This window comes from Megalobrama amblycephala, linkage group LG3 (genome assembly GCF_018812025.1).
Source record: "Megalobrama amblycephala isolate DHTTF-2021 linkage group LG3, ASM1881202v1, whole genome shotgun sequence".
NCBI lineage: Eukaryota > Metazoa > Chordata > Actinopteri > Cypriniformes > Xenocyprididae > Megalobrama > Megalobrama amblycephala.
Window position 1 is genome coordinate 35,649,077 of NC_063046.1, and position 23,234 is coordinate 35,672,310.

At 34.7% G+C, this 23,234-nt stretch overlaps 1 protein-coding gene and 1 pseudogene across 1 annotated transcript in view; both read right to left on the reverse strand.

Annotated features, from left to right (window-relative positions):
* The window catches only part of LOC125265197 (NACHT, LRR and PYD domains-containing protein 12-like), a 260,299-nt gene that overhangs the window by 116,426 nt on the left and 120,639 nt on the right, over window positions 1-23,234 (reverse strand). The gene's annotated exons all lie outside the window — the stretch shown is intronic.
* On the reverse strand, window positions 9,391-20,746 carry LOC125265196 (annotated as a pseudogene).

Sequence of the window (23,234 nt, forward strand, 5' to 3'; positions counted from 1 at the left end):
GTCAAACTTCTGTCTCTGTTTCAAGATGTCAGCGGCGAGGTCTGGAAAGATATATATCTCTTTTCCTTCATACTGCAGCTTGTTCGATCTTGCCAGGCGTAGAATATGTTCTTTTACTTGGTAGTGGTGCAGTCGAACAATAAATGCCCATGACCGACCGTCTCTTGGGGGTTGTAGCGAGCGGTGTGTCCTGTTGACCTGTATTGGTCGTTCAAAGTTCCCTACATCCAACACTTGCGTCAACAGATTTGTCACAAACTCGGTAGGTTTACCCTTTTCTGCACCTTCTTTTACACCGACGATTCGGATGTTTTGTCTCCGAGATCTTGACTCTAGATCGCAGGTCTTTTCCTTAAGCTTCTCACATTCGGCCTCCAAGAGTGTACATAATTTCTCCAATGATTCAATGTGGGTTTCGTGAACTTTGACTGCTTCTTCAGTCGTGGCCACTCTGGTACCTATGTTGGTGAGTGCTTCTTTCATCTCTGATAAAGTAGATGAAAGGACCTCAAGCTTTGTGTCAAATGAGCCATTCAATTTTGCTATCGCTTCCATAATGTCTGTATTTGTTGGCGTTTCACCGCTAGCTAGATTAGCATTAGCCAACTGTTGCTCAGTGGTGTTTTCTGTAGATTCCGCCTCTTCTGTATCCAATTTTTATGCTTTTTTTGTGTTTTGGCATTGTTCCAGATGTTCAGAAGTAGAAACCTGTGGTATTTGGACGATTACAAGGTGTATTGGCTAAAATTATTACAAATTCGTGTAGAGCTATTGTAAAACACGTTTACTCCATACGGTGTCGGAAGAGCGCCCCCCCATTCTAACTGAATTTAAAAAGGTGCTTTACAACAGGTTCCTTTACTCGTAGAAATAATCTTAAACAAGCGGTTCGAGATTATTGCTTGCTCTATCAGTATGGTTGTATGTTTTTCTCTTTTTATCGTTCTGATTACTGTTTATCCATCATATTAATAAAACTATAAAGTCCAGGATGCTAATGAGTATTATTTATATAATATTAATAATTTCTATTCCCAAAAAATAATGATGTTTAAACCCCTCTTTCACACACTAGAAAGCACCTCACCCAGACCTGCTCCTAAAATTCACTGGCGATGTCTAAATTTGCTCATTTGAACACCTTGTCATGTTCAAGAAACCAGTTTGAGATGATTTGAGCTTTAAGACATGGTGTTATCCTGCTGGAAGTAGCCATCAGAAGGTGGTCCACTGTGGTCATAAAGGGATGGACATGGTCAGCAACAATACGGAGCTGTGGTGTTTAAATGATGCTCAATTGACTATATGCACGGTTACTTGGTTTTTTACAGCTGGGGCATTTCCGGTGAACTGTAGGCTGTCATTCTGTACTCGCTGTACATCGACACAAAACTAGCAGGTTGCCTTTTTTAATGTTGTATTTATATTGTAATGCAGTTATCCTACCTAATTTGCCAATAAACCGGTTTTATTGATAGCAATTAAGATGAAGCTAATGGGAACGTTTGAATAAGAAACACGGTGTTTGTTATTAGACACACACGCAACATTTTTCCAGCACTTTAAATGTTATTTTAATTTGATGACCAAAAATATTTGTTCATCCTTCTGAGATTGTCCCCATTTGTAAACCAAACGTTTAAAGATATAGGAAATACATTTGATAGAAAACACTATCATTTAAAAATAAAAAGCACATTAATAACCACTTTAATCAGCAGATGGCGGCAGAGGAGCATTTATTGGCTCATATTAGACATTTCATGTAATATTGTTTCCACACTTTTCACTTTTGAAAAAAATATTAAACATCATAAAATCAATAGGTTTAAAAATAAATGTCAAGGTTAAGTAAGAAGTACTCACAAAGTCTCATGAAAAACAATAACTTTTCTTGTCCACGAATTACAGGAAAACCAGCTCTCCCTCCCTTAATCACTGACTGAAGCTGTCAGTCACTGCAGCACAAGCTCACTGATTTCAGCATACTTGTGAAAGCTCACATTTTGTTCAATGAATCGAAGTGCACGATAAACCCTTAGTTTACAGTAAATTTAATTTGCTGAGGAGGAACTGAGGGATGCATCTTTTTAATGTTGTCTTATGTTTGAATAACTAAATTAACACTATATTCTGATTATAAACTAAGTACTGTTGATTTTGTTAAAGGTAACTTGTTAAAGGGACACTGAAGACAAGTGACGTTTCACGGGAAGTCTTCCAGCTGGCTTATATTATTGCATAAGTTCTAAAGAACGTCCCGTGTATATGGTCCATTGGTACTAAGGGGCCCAAATGGGCCAAGAAAATATCCTACACACCATCACACCACCAGCACCTGTTCACGTCAGACCACAGTGCTTTCTATGTGAAAGATGGGCTTAGAGATATTTTTGGGAACAGAAATTATTAATATTATTATTATAAATAATACTCATGAGCATATTGACTAGACATTGTTTAATTAATAGGCCTATAAATGATGGATAAACAGTAATCAGAACGATAAAAAGAGAAAAACACAACCATACTGATAGAGCAAGCAATAATCTCGGACCGCTTGTTTAAAGATTATTTCTATGAGTAAGTAGCCTGGTTGTAAAGCACCGCTCACTTGACGCGTCTGTTTCAGCATTTCTACAGACACGTGAGCGTGCTCACCTCACGATAAGGTGCAAGAGCATCAGGCTTGTTCTCTATGAGTCGTCCTAACAGTAAATATCTATGTCTCTAATAATGTACTGGTTCTATCACTGACGGACGCACATAATCTTCAGAAACATTGACATTTCTCTGTTCTTGCTCAGCTTCATCAGTTTATGCCTCGCTCTTCTTAGCTCTGCTGCCGCCATGTTAACAACACCTGGCCCCGCCTTGACGCAGTGATTGACAGGGCGGGGCGGAGACGTGATCCGCTCGAAATGCATTTTCAAATCCACATTGCATTTTGCTACATTCATTGCGGGCCATTTAATGAAAATGCAATTTTCTTAACTTTGAGTGCAAATGCATTTACGAAAAAATAACATTTAAATGGTCATTTTGCTACAATTTTTTTAACTTTTAAAACTTTTAAATTTTAAAACATGTTAAACATATAACCATTTTTGTAATACATTTTCATTTTAATTTTGCAACTTATAAAGCGTTAAAATATATGTTTAAATTATATGTTAAAACTATGTTAGGAAATAGCAAATGTAAATTATATTGTTAAATATGAATTATCATTTTGCTCCAAACATTGCTCATATGATATGGAAAATGTAAATTCAAATACAGAAATGCATTGCCATTTAACATATTGCATTGCCATTTTGCATATTACATTTCAAATTGAAATTTGCTACACATATGCTTCCATACAAAATCTTTTTATTTAGGCAAGGAAGCCATTCTTGTACCACCTCGTCATGGACAATATGTATGCTATTGGAGGAGTAAAACAAGAAATAGATTTTTAAAATCTAATGTTTTTCTAATAGTAAAATGTCCCTTTTTTGGAAACCATCAATAGAAAGTCTGTAATTTAATATTTTTTTTATTCTTAGATTTTTAATATTGAAATATGAATTTGACATTTCAATGGCCTCATTGTTTGTACTGAAAAAATGAATTCACTTAAATACAAATAAAGTCACGTTTATCTGATTAGTCCACACAACAAGAACATCATTCAACATTAATTTATGTAATATTTCATTTTCTTTCCATAAACTTAACAAAATGTCCCTGTGATGGGGTGGCAAATGTAATGGGGTGGTTCACTGTGACAGGGTGGTATGGACAAAGTGTTTCTCTATATGATCTGCTGGTTTTAAACTTTAAAAACTGGGGGAGGGGAGACATTCAAATCGAGTAAAAAGTGAGTGAGTGAGTGAGTGAATGAATCAAACAGTGTTGCCAAGTCTGTGGTTTTCCTGCGGAATTGGGCTACTTTTTCCACTGTTGCTGCGGGTTGTTTTTTGTCTGCGAGCCCAAATATCATGAGATTTAGCCCTTGGAATGCACATTTTACCAAGGTTTTACCCCCCAGAATGTGATTTTTATAGGGGGACATTTTGTGATGAAATTGGTATGTGACAAGGTGGTAAATTTCATCCCAAAATACACAATGTGCTCAGATTGGTTAGCTGGCCCAGTGTATCGTGATTCACTGAAGCGTCCGGAAACGCCACGCCACGTTACATGGGCTTTGGTGAAAATGTAAATAATGGCGTCTATATTGCTGTATCAAATTGAGCCGAATCAGACCCAGAGGAAGAGGGTCAAGCAGAACCTCTGCAATCACGGCTTTTAAAGGACGTTTATGAATGGTATTCATTTAGTATTTGTGTCAAAGTGTTTAGATATGCTGTCACTGCTGTTTGTTAGCTTTCAATATACAGTTTTATCCTGATTAAAGCTTTACTGTAGCCGAATACATGACTGAGTAGTAGCATTTTTGTAAAGGTAGTGTTTAATTTATAGCATGAACGACTGTTATTATGAACATAGAAGTTTGTTGGCCTTTGTTGAAGTATGCACTAGAATTTAGCTAACGGGCTAGCGAAGCAAAAACGAGTTGGTCTTTGTTTATATCCTTGATGCAACCAAAAAATAGCAACAGAACTATAAGCTTAAAAGACATTTACAAACAATAAATCGTACTTACAGTCTGAAGCCAATAAGCAGCAGCTTCTGCTTTTAAAGTGGGAACTGCTTCATCTTTCAGTAAAAGCCTTTGTGCAAATCCAGCTTTGAACTCATGTAGTTTCTGGAAGCTGTCTTCCACAGTGCATCCAGTGTAGAAAATATCACAGATTATAATGGGTTCTATTATCTTTTGACGCATCAAGCCACTCATGTCCGGCGTACACAACTTCCGCTTCCACATGCTGCAACATGGCCTCGCCCACTTTATTGCGTGTTCCTGGGGGCGTGTTTTGCAGGGTTTATGATGTCACCAACCCATTGTAGTCCAAACTGGTTGTTTTTGTAGGCATTAAACTGCCATAACTTTAAAAGACAATATCTCCGTTTGCATTGAACTTTCAGCGCTGTAACTTTGCAGATACTGTTTATGCTCAAGCAGCAACATTACACACTAACTAAAGTTAAAAAAGTGAAATCGCATTGAACCACCTCTTTAACACGTACATGTGAAATTGGCTATGTAATAATGAAAAATGATTAAAAATAGTATGTTAATCTTCGAAAAAAAGCATTTGATCATATATTATGTTAAAAAGAACACTTGAATTAATAACTTTAAGCTTTGAAAACACACTATGGGATATTTTTTCTGCCTTATGCATCTGATCAAACATTGCGGATATATAATACACAGTACAGTTCAAAAGTTTGGAACCACTAAGATTTTTAATGTTTTTAAAAGAAGTTCGTCTGCTCACCAAGGCTACATTTATTTAATTAAAAATACAGTAAAAAACAGTAATATTGTGAAATATTATTACAATTTAAAATAACCATGTACTATTTAAATATATTTGACAAAGTAATTTATTCCTGTGATGCAAAGCTGAATTTTCAGCATCGTTACTCCAGTCTTCAGTGTCAAATGATCCTTCAGAAATCATTCTAATATGCTGATATGCTGCTCAATAAACATTTATGATTATTTTCAATGTTGAAAACAGTTGTGTACTTTTTTTTCAGGATTCCTTGATGAATAGAAAGTTCAAAAGAACAGCATTTATCTGAAATACAAAGCTTCTGTAGCATTATACACTGCCGTTCAAAAGTTTGGGGTCAGTAAGAATTTTTATTTTTATTTTTTTGAAAAGATATTAAAGAAATGAATACTTTTATTCAGCAAGGATGCATTAAATCAATCAATCAAAAGTGGCAGTAAAGACATTTATAATGTTACAAAAGATTAGATTTCAGATAAACACTGTTCTTTTGAACTTTCTATTCATCAAATAATCCTGAAAAAAAATATTGTACACAAATATTTTGTACAATTGTACACATTAAATGTTTCTTGGGCAGAAGATCAGCATATTAGAATGATTTCTGAAGGATCATGTGACACTGAAGACTGGAGTAATGATGCTGAAAATTCAGCTTTGCCATCACAGGAATAAATTACTTTGTCAAATATATTCAAATAGAAAACACCCTAGTGAAAAAAAAAGTATACTTTATTGTATTTTAAATATATTCCCATTTTCTATAGTACACTGCAAATATACTAACAAAAAATGTACTATCATTAAATATATAAAAAGTATATTAGTAGCATATTTTCACAATGCAACTTTTAACACACTTTAAAATAATTGTACTTTAGTATATTTTCTAAAAAATATATTTTAGAAAAATATACTTGAAGTGTAAGTTCAGTTTATTTTTTAAAAATGTATTTATTTGCACTTTATAAAAATATATTTGAGGTATATTTTAACAGTGTGCTGAAAATGATCATTGTAACAATGCACTGAAAGTATATTTAAAAAATACATTATTTAATATCCTTAAGTTGTAGTGTATCTAATGTTAAATTTGAGTATATTTTTTAAGTTTACTTCTTCATAATTGAAATTCATTATATTACTTGTGCTATTTATTTCAGTAGCCTATGACTAATGCATTAAAAGCCCATTTAATGCAGTGTAGCCTATACAATTTCCAAATATGTTTAAATGTTTATTAATTTTACACTGGCAGAATCATTTTACAATCGTACACACAAATCTATATTAAACAACACACCAGCAGCACAAGTAATGTTACATGAGAAAACATATGTTGAGTGGTTAAACTTGAGACTTCAAATGAATTCAAATATCTCTTCAACTTGGTCTGTGACCAATCAGATTTTTGTTGCTCACTGCCGGCTGACATCACGGTCGTCGTCTGAATCCTCTCGCTCAGTCACTCAGGTGAAGTATAATGTCGCAATGTATGATTTATTTAATAAAACACTGAAAGCGCAATATATCGCTCAATCTTGGGGATTCTGACCAGTTCAATCAAGTGACATCGCAGACTGACCGTGATGGCGACGACAACCGGCTAATCTAATGGCCTACGCGATCCTGAAAGAACCGGAGAAAAGTGCTGCTATTGGGAGGTGAGTTGTAGTCTACCAGTTAACAAACTTTATTTTATTTTCTTTAACAAACGGAGAGCGAGATTTCAGCTTGATATCTCGTTTTTGAGTTTGTGTGTGGTGGTTTATGGCACATGTTTGTATGATTGGTTAAATCGGCCCGTATTCTGTACGATATTAATTCATAAAGTGTTTATGCTTGTCTTTGTACCGAAAACAATAAATACATGCCATACTGATACAGTTCCTGCTGCTAATCCTCATTTACTGTTCAAAAATAGTATTGGTTCAATGTAGGATTTAGACAGACTATTGTAAACGTGAATAAAGAGTTGATCATGCTGTCTTATATCTTTGGTATATTCTGTCAACAGATGCTGTTCTTAATGCCATCAGACACAATGAGAAGCTCATCAGAAAATGGAATATAATGTGTAATTTGTAGGCCTATTTGTGTATTGAGGGTCACCATGGTCCAATATTTTTTTTCTTTAATGAAAAACATGGTAAGTTTTGCTGAATCTATGTTAAGTTTAAATAAAAACCATTGGATTTGTCAGTGAAATATGTCTCTTCATTAGTGATGTTCTTATATTTTATTTAATTTAGTGGCCTTGAAAACAAATGCATTCAACTTTGGGAAAAAGTGTTAAACTGTATTTAAATAGTAGCACAACTGTATTGTGTGAGATTATGTAATTCAAAGTACAGTAGTCAACTTTTGAAATGGATCAAAAAAGTTAGGACAACATTGATTAAAGGTTTTGATCCGCTTCAAATGTTGACTATATTATACAAAGTATAAGTAATAACAAAGTGTATTGTTATTGACTGCAAAGTGTGTAATGTTTAATATTTGGAATAAGCCAAAGGTACTGAGCATACAGTATATACTATTACCTGTAAAATAATATATTCAGTGTATATTACTTGTGTTTTCTGAAGACACTCGTAATTATTTTGTATTGTACTTAAATCACAAATAAACTGTACTTATAACACAAAGTGTACTCATAACAGAAATAAAGTATACTTATAACACAAAAGTATACTTATAACAGAAATAAAGTATACTTATAATACAATGTATATTATAACAAAAAATATACTTTTAACACAAACTAAGTACACTTTAATATCACTAATCAAGCATGTAATTAGTCCCTACACAGGCATATACTTAAAGTGTACTAAGTATACTTGAAGTTGTTCCAATTTAGTACACATAAGTATACTAAAGTTGTATTTTAATACTACTTAATTTCAACTTAAATATACTTAGTACAAAATAAGTTGTTTCAAAATAGCACACTTTAAATGAACTAATCATTAACACACTTGAAATATATTAATAATTAGTCTTGCTGCAAGTATACTTTTTTTTCACTAGGGCAGTTATTTTAAATTGTAATAATATTTCACAATATTACTGTTTTTACTGTATTTTTAATTAAATAAATGTAGCCTTGGTGAGCAGACGAAACTTCTTTTAAAAACATTAAAAATCTTAGTGGTTCCAAACTTTTGAACTGTACTGTATATATATATATATATTAGAAAATATGGTCCTTGGAAAAGGCTAACTGACTTTGGCCATGTTCACACAGCAGCAGAATATGGTTGTCAGTCCTGTATTTAAATGCTTAATACAGTTATGTTACACATAGTGACAACAGCATTTTATAACCGAACTCACATCCGTAAATTTTCAGGACTCACAATCACATTCTCAGAATATTTGCACTGTGTAAACAGAAACGCACTTGACAACTAGTTGTCTGTCATGTCATATAGTGCTAGAAAGCCGGTGTTTTGTTTGTGTTCTCGCGGTTCAATTAGTCTCTATTGTCATGTCAAAAGTGATAATACATTTTAGTTTTATGGATGTCGCCATCTTTAATATTACGTTGGTCACTGTCATTATGGTTATTAGTAAGAGAATACGAGCTTGACACTCGTTGCATGTTCACACAGTGTTCCAAACATTACTGTAAGCTGTTGTGTGAATGAGACATTTCAAGACTCACACCTGTTAGTAAATGCGGTTGTCAATCCCAAAAACTGGCAGTGTCAACGTGGCTGTAAACTGCTTTGGGTGTACAGCAGTAAAGCACTATATAAATGCCTGGGTCATTCATTCATTCATTCATTGATAGCGATAACATTAAAAATGACCATTTATCAGCCGATAATCCTGATATATCCTGCATCCCTAAAACTAATGCTTAGTGTCGATTCAATATTACTCTCAATGAAAAAAATACAACAAATACAATAAAATAGCACACTGACAAACTATTAAACATAAAACATTTATCAACAAAACAAATAGGACTGATGAAATGGTATGCCCATGTAAAAGAGATAGATGAAAGATATTTGGATTTTCTCCTTGATTTAAAAATAACAAAAACACAAAGGCTAACTCATTTATATTTAATTTAAGATATGGAACTGTTATTATCAAAAGTTCCCTTTGCTTTTGCCTCCAGCATCATCCTGTCAGTCATCACGTCTCACTCTCATCATGTGACTCCTGTGGCTCAACTTACCTCAGTATCTCCAGTTTACACTTTATATTCTTCAGTCCAGTGCAGAGCAACTTCACTCCTGAATCCTTCAGATTATTATTGTTCATGTTCAGCTCTTTCAGATTGGTATCTGATCCGAGGACTTCAGCCAGAGCTGAACAGCTTTTGTCTGTTAAGTTACAATCATTTAACCTACAAGGGAAATAAATTACAACACAGAATTAGATGGAACACATATAATACATCTTTCTACATACAAATATTAAATATATTTTCCTTTTTTTATTACATAAACAGTTTTTTTATTTAGTTTTTACTGATTATTCATAGTGGTCAACCGATGGCAGATAGCGATGTCTTAGAGAGCAGAGTGGCCAATGGGTGATCTATCATTAATTTAAAGATAGTAAAAACACATCCATAACAATGGCTGGAATTGAATTTATATTTATTTTATTATTTTAATATATAATAAATTTATTTATTTAATATATAATAAATCATTAAAAAAAATATTTGAAAAAATAAATAGAATTTGAACTTGATAAAAAATATTTGTATAGTAGTCAACATTTGAAGTGGATCAAAACCTTTCATCAAAGTTGTCCTAAAACTTTCCTCTTAGGACAACTTAGTTCTTAGGACAATTTTGATTAACTTTTTTGATCCACTTCAAATGTTGACTACTGTAGACAGACCATCTTAAAATGTGTACATAAAATATGATACAACAAGCTTTTGCATTACATTACGTTTTTGTCCCACACAATTAAAAGTACAGAACTACTCATAAATCTAAGCATTTAAAATATAAAATTATTGGGAGATACAGAGTGACAACTGATAATATACATGTACTTTATTTAAGCTGTTATATAAAATCTAATTGTTTTATATTACAACCTTTCAGAATTACATCTTGCTTTTTGCCAATATATAAATAACATCTGTACCAAATTACAAATTATTCTATTCTATTCTTTTATTATTTATTTATTTATTTATTTTATTTTTTACAATTTGAGCATCTGAATAAAATGTATTCATTTTTTTCCTCAAGTATGAGCTAATACAATGATGAGATGATCACAAGAGCAAAACACGACAAAATATACTGAATGACTTACAGAGCTCTTGTGGAGGTTTTGATGACTGCTGATAATCTAATGAGACACTCGTCTGATTTCTTGAATTTATGAAGCTCAAACTCCTCCAGCTCTTCCTTTGATGTCAACAACACAAAGACCAAAGCAGACCACTGGGCAGGTGAAAGGTCACCAGATGAGAGACTTCCTTTGCTAAGGTGGGTCTGGATCTCCTTCACCAGAGTTTGGTCATTCAGTTCATTCAGACAGTAGAACAGATTGATGGATCTCTCTACAGGCAGATTATCTTCTAATTTCTGCTTGATGTACTGAACTACTTCCTTATTGATCTGGTCATTGTCATCTTGCTGTGTCAACAGACCCTGTAAGAGTCGTCGATTGGACTGGAGTGACAGACCGAGGAGGAAGCGAAGGAAAAGGTCCAGGTGTCCACTGTCACTCTCGAGCGCCTTGTCCACTGCAGTCTTGAGAAGATCAATCATAGTTTTATTTTTCTTGTTGATGTCTAGAAACAGATGTGCAAAACGAGTCTTGAGCAAATTTTTATTTTTGTTTTCCTGTTCTGTAGACTCGTGATCAAACACACTTTTCTTGTTGATGTCTAGAAACAGATGTGCATAAAGGGCTGCAATAAACTCTTGAATGCTCAAGTGAACAAAGCAGTACATGGTACCAAGAGTGATCCCTGTTTCCTCCTTAAAGATCTGGGTACACATGCCTGAGTACACTGATGCCTTATAGACGTCAATACCACAGGCTTCCAGGTCTGTGTCATAGAAGATCACATTGTTTCTTTCCAGCTGATGAAATGCCAGTTTCCCCAGTGAAAGGATGGCGTCTTTATCCCAGGAAACATCTGGTGTGTATTCTCCATCATACTTTCGGCGGCTCTGCTGGATCTGAAACCGGAGAAAGTGTGTGTACATTTGTGTCAGAGTCTTGGGAGTGTCTTCAGTGTTTGATTCCTGCTGTGTTTTAGAGATCTCATCAGCCTGATTGTTTTTCACATCATTATTTCTTTTCTCCTCCAGAATGTTCTGGAGAACAGTGGCTGAAATCCAGCAGAAGACTGGGATGTGGCACATGATAAAGAGACTCTTTGATTTTTTAACATGATCAATGATTGTGTTGGCCTGATTCTGATCCGTCAATCTTTTTTTGAAGTACTCTCCCTTTTGTGCATCATTGAATCCTCGTATCTCTGTCAGCCGGTCGATACAGTCAGGAGGAATCTTACTGGCAGCTGCTGGTCTGGTGGTGATCCAGATGAGAGCAGAAGGAAGCAGATTTCCCTTCATGAGGTTCGTTAGGAGAACATCCAAAGAGGCTGGTGATGATACATCACACCACGCCTCATTACAATCAAACTTCAGAGGAAGACGACATTCGTCCAATCCATCAAGGATGAACAGGACTTTGAATTGATTCCTTCTTGTAAGGTTCAGTCCTTTTGTCTCTGGGAAAAACTGAGTTATAAGGTCCATCAAACTTAGTATTTCTTTCTCCTTTAAGTTCATCTCTCTAAATGGAAGAGGAAAAATTAATCTGATATCTTGATTTTCTTTTCCTTCAGCCCAGTCCAGAACAAACTTTTGCACATTTTCCGATGCCAGCGACTCCTTTTGTCAGTACAGTTCGGATCTCCTCGTCTTGTTCAGGAGCTTCAAACAATTGTGTGCATTTAACCTGTATCTCTTGAGATTCATGACGCCTGGAAGCAACTTCAATCTGTCTGACCTCATGTTCAGTATTGACCTGTTCACTGCCACCCTGAGTGATATAGAGATCTGTGTAGATGTTATTCAGAAGTGTGGAGTCGCCTTGCTTCGCAATTCCTTCAAACACACATTGATACTTCTTCTTTAGGCCACATTTGAGCTGACGAATTAAGAGCAGCTCATCTAAACACAGAAACAGAAAATAGATAGTTTTAGTCTTAAATTTCTCTCCTACATTTATAAGTGTCAATCAGACAGATGATCATGAGTCTCTGACCTTCTAGAGCATCAGCAGCTTCATCTTGCTTCATCTCTCTCAGGTAATGTAGTGTGAGATCAAGAGCTGCTGCTTTGGTACTGCATCCATTCTCATTAAAGTCCTTCACTAAGTTTTGCGTGTTCTCATTTTGTAGTATTTTCTTAAACTTTTCCAACTCTTTCTTCAGAAATGTGATTATTTTGGTCTCAAGATCCTGCAAACAAAAGTAAGAAAAAAGACAGAATAATACAACTTAAGCCAGGGCTTAAAAACTGGAAATAAAAACTTTTTTTTGTCTATAATTTATACCAGAGCTTGAATTAAAATTTATTCTAAGAGCTTGTGACTAAACCTCATAACTCAAGTGCATCCTCAAAGTGTCGTCAAACCTCATACAGAGGCTACACCGCATCAATTGTGAGTCAAGTACTGCACACATTTTAGAGACTGTCTCTGCTTCTTTGCAGTATAAGGGTAAATAAAGAACTGGTCCCGTATTCCTAAAGCTTCTAAGAGTCCTCTCAGGAATTTAACTTAGCTTAAAAACTTATACGTATGAGTCTTAGCTTAAGAGCGATTATGGACCAATCTGAGAACTCTGAGCGAGGAAAAGACAAAAACTTTTATCATACTGAGGAGGTGGGGCTGACCCCATTGCTACATATGACATAGTCGTTTGAAGACTGTGATTGGTTTGTTGTCTAAGGAGGGAAAATAAAAAGAAAAAAAATATTGCTTTTATAGTGTGTATTATAAGCTTTTACTTTGAAATTACAGGCATATTTTTTCCTAGAGGAAACATTTCTAAGAATTTTCTTAGAATTTTGTCACTAGGAGCTACTCTTTGCAGTAAGATTTTTTATGAATATGGGCCCTGGTTCTATGAATAAGTACGCCGTTTTCTTTATTCAAAACATGATGTGCAAAGCTTAATGTTTTATATATTTGAGGAGCGAAGAACGTCTTAAGGCGGGTGCACACTGGGCGATTTTGGCCCTGATTTGGTCATCTGACACAAATTTTGAAAATCCTAAAAGATTCCTATAATCCTAGGCTAAAATCTGTAGTCTTTGATCGCTAGTTTGACGTTCACTGACAGCCGATTAATGACTGTTGCGATCAAATTCTGGCAGTGTCAGAAGATTTGGCGCACAGTCCTGCAGTGACTTCTCCTATGACACACACATCAAATTGTCTTTTTCAAGACAAGCTGTGATCAAAATTAACGCTAGAGATTTCTTTGTTAGACACCATTTCAGTCCCGTGTGTAATGCAGCTCACTGTCACTGAACATGTGTGGGTTGATGATGTAAAACTCTGGACAATTTTTCATGTGTGCGTCCATTTTTAACGCATCTTGACTGTCGTACAGTGTGACATAAATGACAGCTGAGATCCCACAGTGTGACGTGAAGAGATCCATACAGTCTGCTTTAGTCTAGTATTTGCCATTAGTTATATGACAATAACACTTTGTCTTTTATACACAAGCTTTTTGCCAAATATATTAATCGAGCGCCCACAAAGCTAAAATAACCTTTGTAACCTGAAAAGCTGAAATAAACTTAATGCAATGCACTTAATGCTTGAGATGCAGTCGTTCTAATGATGGACAAAACACAAATCTTAGACATTCTTATGAAAAACCTTGTAACTCTACTTGACCTTGATTTTGGAAAATAAAATATAACAAAACACGGAAGTGTCTGACCATACATAAAGCGATAATAATAAATGACAAGGTGTTATTCATTTAAAAAAAAAAAAAAAAATTCCTGAATAGTAGCAATTCTACACTAACCAACAATTTTCGCTGGTTTCAAAACACACCAACAGCTAATGCAGCACATTGTCTTGCATCTTAACTGTGATGATTTGACAGCTTTCACTCTCGCTTGATGCATCAACGTCACTTTTACATAGACTGTACTATTTGAATTCACGATTGGTTGACTGCTAATCTGATGAAACAACATTATTAACCAGTTAATGCTAATTTCAAATAAGCTTTTAAACTTGATTTCATTTTTGTTTCTGTTAAAACTTCATTTGTTTCTGTTTTTTGTTTTCGTTCCTTAAACCGTTTCAGAGCCTTTATTTAAACCAAATTGTATTTACATTTGGTTAACACTATTTATTCAATAATTACAATATCTGTAGTTAAAAGACTAACATGCTAACCAGCTGTTATTTTTAACAAATAGAAAAATTAAAAATTTTGCTTAAAAAGGGAAAAAAAAGTGATCAAGAGGAATTAAATAACATTTCTTTGTTCAATAACATATTTGTTGGTTATAAATAGTGGTTAAACGGATCGTTGTTGATCCGTGACCCGTACGGACCAAGCCCCATGGTTCGGGACCAGTGGCGTAGCGTCTGGGCATGCAAGGTATGCACGTGCATATGGGCCCGGGCGGATTGGGGGCCCGCTATCACGGGCTTAGCCCCAAAGTATACTGCGGGCGTCCGCGCACCGTCCGCATCGCGAAATTTGTGTCATCAGGAGGGTTCGCGGACGTCCGCACTCCCCGTCCGCGTGCAGCCCAATTTTTGTGATGGCACGGACAGTGTGTGTACTGAAAACAGCCCATGCGAGAGTGAATTGAGTGCTTGAAAACAAAAGTCCACTAGATAGTGCGCAGTGCACACGCCGAACGCGTCTTTCTGCAGCCGAATACTTTCAAAATCTCGCACGCGCGTCGACTGTGCGTGAGACAGAACCTGTGTACATATGTTCAGAAAAATGAAGTATAATAGAAATAATGTTGTCAATAACTTGCTATAGCCTATCTATGTTAAATGTACTGAAAATCATTAAGAATCTGAATAAATGGACCAAAAAATGGTCCATGCCATGTCTTAGCGATGATCTATATTTGGCCGGTATTCGCTTTTCTGTCATTTTTAAAGTGGGTTTCTGAAACTTATGCATGTAGTAATGTCAGTAGTACAGAATTTTAAATGAGTCATATTGGTTTTCTGAAAAAAAAAAAAAAAAACGACTACATCTGCACATTTTAAGATACTGCACAAGATGTGAATAAATGTTACTCGTACACTCGTTGGGGTGGATAGGCTACTCTTTATTCAACGAAATAAAATGCACATAAAACGTGATGAAAACAAATTTAGAGAAGAAACTAATAGTAAATTTATTAGGAATAAAACATGTGCATTAAAAATAGTCTGTGACAGAATAATTAATTAATAACTGGAATAATCTTCGGACTCATCGCATCTGAAATGATGCTGTGATCATTCTGAAATTCCAAAGTCTAATTTTTGAAATAGATCTGCAATGCAAAGTCAAAATGATGGAGGATCGTATAGTATGCCTACTGTAGTGCTGTTAATGATGATATCTTATTCATATTAAAGTCCGCGAAGCCAAGGGGGGCCCGTAAAAAAAATTTGCATATGGGCCCGGGTCTGACTTGCTACGCCACTGTTCGGGACGCATGTGATTCTTGGATCAACTGCAAGTTTAACCGCAATAGAGTGAAAGGTTATCATTTGCATGTTTACACATTAAATAGATATAAAACCATTCCAGCGCTAGAAGAGGCAAAAGAGGATATATTTCGGTATTGCACGCAGCGCTGTTATCGATGCGCAGACACACACACACACACACAGATGCGCGTTTCAGATCGCTTGCGAACTCCCAATTGATTTCTCTTTCGTGTCCTCAATGCACTTGGATGGACACATGCACGCATTTTGTCAGTCAAAATACCTCTCTAGGCAAATATTCTCGTAAATATATTCGGTTATGTCTTAATTGAACGAGGTGAGAATTCGGATGTGTATCTAGCTGATGTGCGCGTGCATGGGGTCTTACTCTTAAAGTGACAGCAAAATATAAATACCTGCTGTTGTCTGTCATGTAAATCAAACAACAAAACACAGCTTTAACAAAGATTAATCTATATTAAATTTATAAAGTGAACAGTGTCATTTTACATTTAATCACTACATTTCTGTACACGAAAATTAATACTACAGTTAGACCTTATAATTTATTTTTAACTTTATGTTGTATTTATCTGTGCTTGTAATTGATGTACAGTATTTGTTCTTTTTACAGTCTGTTCACTTGCCTTTAATAATGTATTAGTTAGGCTAGTAGTTTCTGCTGTGGTATCAAAGTAGTTAAAGTGGGCTAAGTAATAAATGCCCCCACCCCCAATATTTTTTTTTTTTTTTTTTTTTTTTTTTTTTTTGCTGATCCGAAAAATGATCCGATCCGTGACTTAATAACTGTGATATGATCCGAACCGTGAGTTTTGTGATCCGTTGAACCACTAGTTATAAATATTGAACATTTATGTAAATGTGTTTTCCTACCTGGAAGATCCACAGGAGATTGTCTGTGAAACTCTCGTGTTTCCTGTGAGTCTGAACGTCTGAGTCTAATGTCTCATACTGAAGCCTGTAATCAAATAAATCAAATAAAATCCAGTCAAAATATTACAGAAAGAGAATAAAGCATTAGCTGTGAATACTCTGATAAATACTTGATCTAAAATGTTTACAACTTCTAAACACAGTCAGTGCGTGACCAAAAACTAGAAACACACACAATACCTTTTATTAGATGATGGTTTTCTCTCACTGAAGTTTGGTGGAAATCCCTCTTTTGACCCGTCACTCTTCAGAGACACAGAGCTGGACACATGTGATCCTGATCTTACTCTAATGACACAAAGAACAGAGAGAAACACTTTACTACAGGAGATACTTTAGTCTAATTTGAAAAGGTTTAATGTTGCAAATAGTAATTAAATGCAGTATAGCTGTGAATTTGTTCATTTATGATAATGGTTGGATGGATGGATATATACATGTTTAGTTGCATGATCTATTTTCCATAGTGAATTTACGCCTCCTTGTGTCTGTCTGTGTAATTGTGTTACTGGAATGAGCTCCATAAGGTTCCCAGGAATTGAGTTTTATTGTGATTTATTGTTTTATTCAGTCAAGTTCAATCACATACACCACTGAGGACAAATAATGCAACACTATAATGTAAACACACAAAATACCTTTTATCAGATGATGGTTTTTCCCCACTGAAGCTTGGTGGATCTTTTTTTTTAGAATGATCACTCTTCAGAGACACAGAGCTGGACACATGTGAGTCTGATCTTACTCTAATGACACAAAGAACAGAGAGAAACACTTTAGTAAAGGAGGATAAACTGTGTCTGAAACACATCCGTGTCTTTATCTAATCCTCCACAGAAATACACACACTCACACAATTTACAGTTTTATAATTAAAGATTTTTTTACGGGCTCACACTGGATTAATGATTTCTTTAAATGTACATGAGTGAGATTAAATATGTTAAAAATACCTGACTCTAGTTTAAGAGATGGACAGAAATGACAGAAGACAGAAATGGAGAGCAGAAATGTCTGTGCGACAGAGTTTTGTTAGCAAACTTCAATTAAATTAAATGACCAAAAAACCAAAGTCATGTATTTGGATTAGTAATTAACAAATTATTAACTGTGATATTGTATATAGAGCAAATGGTGCTTTACAGACAATGTCAGAGTTAATTTAAGAAGTTTACATCTGAAGTTGTTTAAAGCATTTCCAATATATATCAATGTCTAGAGTTGTTGTTATTCACAGTAAAACACAAACTCCAGCAGAGTTTAAAGTGAAACAGACGCAGTGTTACCTGTGTTTCTCTGAGAGACTCATCTTAGAGAGAGAGACCTTTCCTCGCTCAGATAAACTGACACTGAACACAGATCAATCAATCAATCACTCAACCTGGAAATGACACGATTTCACAGAGATGAAGAATTATTGAAGAACAGAATGAAGAATACTGAGTTACCAACAACAGCAACAACAATCAATAAAATAAAGTGAGTTACAAACAAATATATTGACATGTAAAATAACTGAATGATCTTAATCATTTCAGATTAATGAGTTTAACTGATTCATGGATTAAATATGAATTCATTTGGGAACGGAAAAAAAAAAAAAAAAAAAAAAAAAAAAAAAATATATATATATATATATATATATATATATATATATATATATATTCTTGCCACTAATTGAAATCAAGCAAACAATTCAAATAAAATGTATTTAAAAATGTATAAAATAACTATTATTATTCCAAATTACTCTTATACAACATGAATGAAATGGATTCAAGACCAACCTGATCAAATTACATAAACTATACTTAATTTGTTGCCATAAGCAATGATAATGCAAATGCTCACTGGAGTCTGGAGCCAAATAACAACAAATGAAGGCAGCAAACTGGCAATGGTGATCTACTGTCTGACTTATCGTTAAAATAGTCAACATGACTACAGTGGTTCAACCTTAATAGTATAAAGAGATGAGAATACTTTTTCTGAGCAAAACAAAAAAAATGATTTCCCTTTTCATGTCAGTCTCCTACGCAGTTGATGTTGTACACACATAATATCTTAATTTGTGTTCTGAAGATGAACGAAGGCCTTAGGGGTTTGGAGTGACATGAGGGGGAGGAATTAATGACAGAAATGTCATTTTTGGGCGAATAAACCCTTTAACAGAGATGTTAGCTCTTGTCCAGGAAGTTAACTTGTGATTAGGACACTTACTGAATGACTAAATGCTGAAATGTGACGGACAACAGAAAACCTGTTATATGTAAAGTAAAATATAATCCTTCAGATTGCTTTTCTTTTTTCCCCCAAGTGTCCTGATTGTTTATTTGTTTGAACAAATGTTTACAAGGGATGTAACCATTTACAGATCTGTATCAAGTTTCAGATAAGCGAAAGCACAAACTGATTACCATGCTATGCAGTGAGATCCCAATATTACCTTGAATATGTGAAAATAATGTTTAATGTTGAAATTTGGTTCCTTGTTGATCTATGAACTTGTTAGCACACCATTGTGTTAGTTTGGGAGAAGGCACAAAACTGCAGTAAACTGTTGAAATACTGCATTATGTTCTATTTTTTTGTCAGATTAGATGTTTCTTTTTATTCCTGGAGCAACTGTGACAATAAATGTTTATAAATGTAACACGTGTTTGACCATTTATTTAATATAAATAAAGAAATGTAAGGTAGTTATATAAAGCAAGTAAGAATAAGATATTTGAAAAGAGTAAGGTTTATGTATTACACAAGCTTAAATTGCAGTTTATCAGTTACCATAACTTTTATTTAATTCATTCAAGTCAACTGAACATGATGGGGAAGCTTAAGTAAAAGTTACCTTTTTTACGTTGGATTTATGTGAATAAATTGGATGGAAATTTTATATGCAATTGAATTACAGAAGTTTTACCTTCTGGGGTTAAATATTGAAACTGAACACAATTTATTATATTCTTTATTGCAGTTTAATATCATTTTACAATCATATTTACCCAATCTTTATTAATTGTTGAATCGTTTGTCATTTGATCATTACTTGATTTTGATTTCATTACTTTCAAATGATCCTAAAATAACGGAGTAAATGTAACCTGAATTATCATAGTCATACTGTATAACTATTAATCATAATTTATATATATGAACTGAAATATTCGATCCAATAATAAAAAAATATGTCTACTTCATCTACATGTTTGCTGTAAATGTCTGGTTCAAAAATACTTTCGATTTCGCATCACAAAAACAATAGTGTAAAACGGAAGAGAAAATGGGAGGAAACCTTCATAAACTCACTCGTTTTCAACAACTCTTTATCAATAAACTTCATGTTTTATCATCCGTGGCCTTCAAAAGATTGTAATTTCTGGAAGATTCTTCATCTGTTCGGAGCAGCAGAATAAATAACAATGATAAGAACACTTCTGTAACTTCACATTTAAATCACGCTTACACATACAATATCAAATTCATAATAATTACAATTAACTGTAATCGAGAATATGTTAAAACTTACTTGCAGTCTTGTCCTCTAAGAAGAGAATTTATAAGTATTTAAAAACTCCTGCGCATGAATCAAATCCAGTGGGAAACATGTTTACACAGTATCCTTCCCTGCGCTCCATTGGGAAGTGCGCATTCCTACGCCCTAATCCATTCATGTGGTTTCCTCCGGAGGGATGAAGGGTGTAAGGGGCCAAAACACTCTTTTTTTTTTTTTTTTTTTGGAACTGCGTCATCTTAACGAGACAATCAAGGAGGATAGATTGTGCAAACGGCGCCTTTTGTTTAACGTTAGTTTATATATTTATTTATTATCGGTTTATTCAGTATTTTTAACCGGGTGTGCTGGGTGGTGCGTCATGTAAAAATGTGGCCGATCGCCGATGCATGTTACGCTGAGTGGGTTTACAGCTAATAAACGTTCTCAGACCAGGGGTGTCAAACATACAGCAAAGCTGTCCAATCTGGGGTGATTTGAAGTATAATTAAAATAATAATAAAATAAAAATAGAGATGCAGTAGTCCATTGGCCATAAATCCAAACGTTTTTAGATTTATTTTGGTCAATCTTTATTCCGGGCTTGCAAACAAACTGCTTTGTAATAATTTCACAAAATTTAATTTATGGAAATATTTATGAAGTCTGTAAACAGGACGTTAACACAGATGCACGCTAAATACGGACACAAAGAGGAGAACAGACGCGCCAGCAGAGAAAATACTGCACAAGCTCACTGTTCGCGAAATATAGGAAGAATAATATAAATACTGAATTAGGGTTGATATGAATGTTTCTCTGAAGGGGACTGTCTTCAGAAAAGTTTTGATGGCATTTCCTCTCATCTCTGTATGAAGTAGCTTTGTGTATAACAGTAACCAAGGAAACGCTATATCGCTGCTGTTCCAAAAGCGCCACCTACTGTCAGAGATTAAATTTGCATTTTCATTCAGTCCGTCTGCTGATTGTGCAGGTGTTTTATGAAGCATAATTTCACAAAACTAAAGTCAGACTAGGGCTGGGCGATATATCGCATGCGATTGTCACGCGCATTTCGTCAGTAAAGCCGGTTCCCTGATTACCGCTAAATCGCCATCACCTGCTTTCAAAAGGAGCGGCATTTAATAGTCAGAGCCTTAGTTCACTGATAAGCTACACAATATCGCGTTCATTATCGCAGATGAATCGCCTTCGATAATGAACGCGATACTGCGTAGCTTATCAGTGATCTAAGGCTCTGTCTATTAAATGCCGCTCCATTTGAAAGCAGGTGATGGCGATTTAGCGGTAATCAGGGAACCGGCTTTACTGACGAAATGCGCGACAATCGCATGCGATATATCGCCCAGCCCTAAGTCAGACAATGCTGTTTTTGCTGTTAATCTTGAAATTATACAATAATTTAAATTAAAAACAACTGCTTATTCATAACATCTTTGTTGGGATTGTGATAAAATTCAGTATTTGCCTCTAATATCAAAGAGCTACACATTTTTGTTTAAGGCCAGTTTGGCCTGTGAAAACATTAACAACAAATACATTTGCTTTAAAAAAAATAAATAAATCTGCAAACAGTACCAGAATCGGCCAATTTGCTTAAAAAATGGAATTGGCCATGATAAATAAAAATTGGTGCTAATAAAAAATATTAAATAAAGCATCATTTAAATAAATCTAATAGTCGTTTTGCTGTAAAAACAAATGCTGTTTTAAAGAGCAGTGTACTAGTTCTCTCGCAAATTAATTTGTTGTTTATATGATTAATATTAATGCAACTATAAGCGCATTAAGGTTAAAAAGAAAAAATGGTAATTCTGCCGCACATTGTTCATTTGTTTCTAATCCGACCATCAACCTAAAATGAGTTTAACACCCCTGCTCTAGACCAGTGGTTCCCAAAGGCGGGGTCGCGACAGCGAGGGAGGGGTCGCGAGATGATTTCCAGAAATAAAAAATAATAATAATAAAATAAAAATTAAACGATTAGAAATAGCATATTTTATCGATAATTGTAACAAAATACTAAAAATAGTAGTTAAAAAAAAAACATGCAAATAAAAAAGCCATCAACCTTTCGATTTTCGTTCCTCTCGACCGTGACTCCTGAGGTGATTACAACAGATTAATGACATAGCATCAGTTAGCAGGTCAGTTTACAGCACCATGTTAAACATTCTGATATGTGCACGTTGGTAATTCTTTAGGCTTTAAGCTTTGGATATTATTTTTGTCTAAATGAAATGTGGTTAATATCGACCAAAGACAATGCAGGGAGGCCAGCGGAGGAGAGCGGAGAAGCACCGCCGTCATACCTTTGTAGTTCATGCAGCACGCGCTATTGTGTTTTCACAGATGCTGCGTTTGCAGTGCGCAACTGATCAATGGCTGTATATCACATACAATACATTTACTTATTTTTATTTAAAATCCAAAAGTTGTTACTGAATATGGCTGGTCAGCATTGCGATTCTCTTTGTATATAACTTCCACTATATTTCATAGATGTCATGTTTAAACGCACTACATTTAAATGTTTTATAAATTATATTACTATATATGAAGTAATACTTTAGATTTATATATTATGTTTCTCACGGAAGTGGCAAAACATGTAAGCTAAGCGTAAGCTTTATGTTGAAATCAAA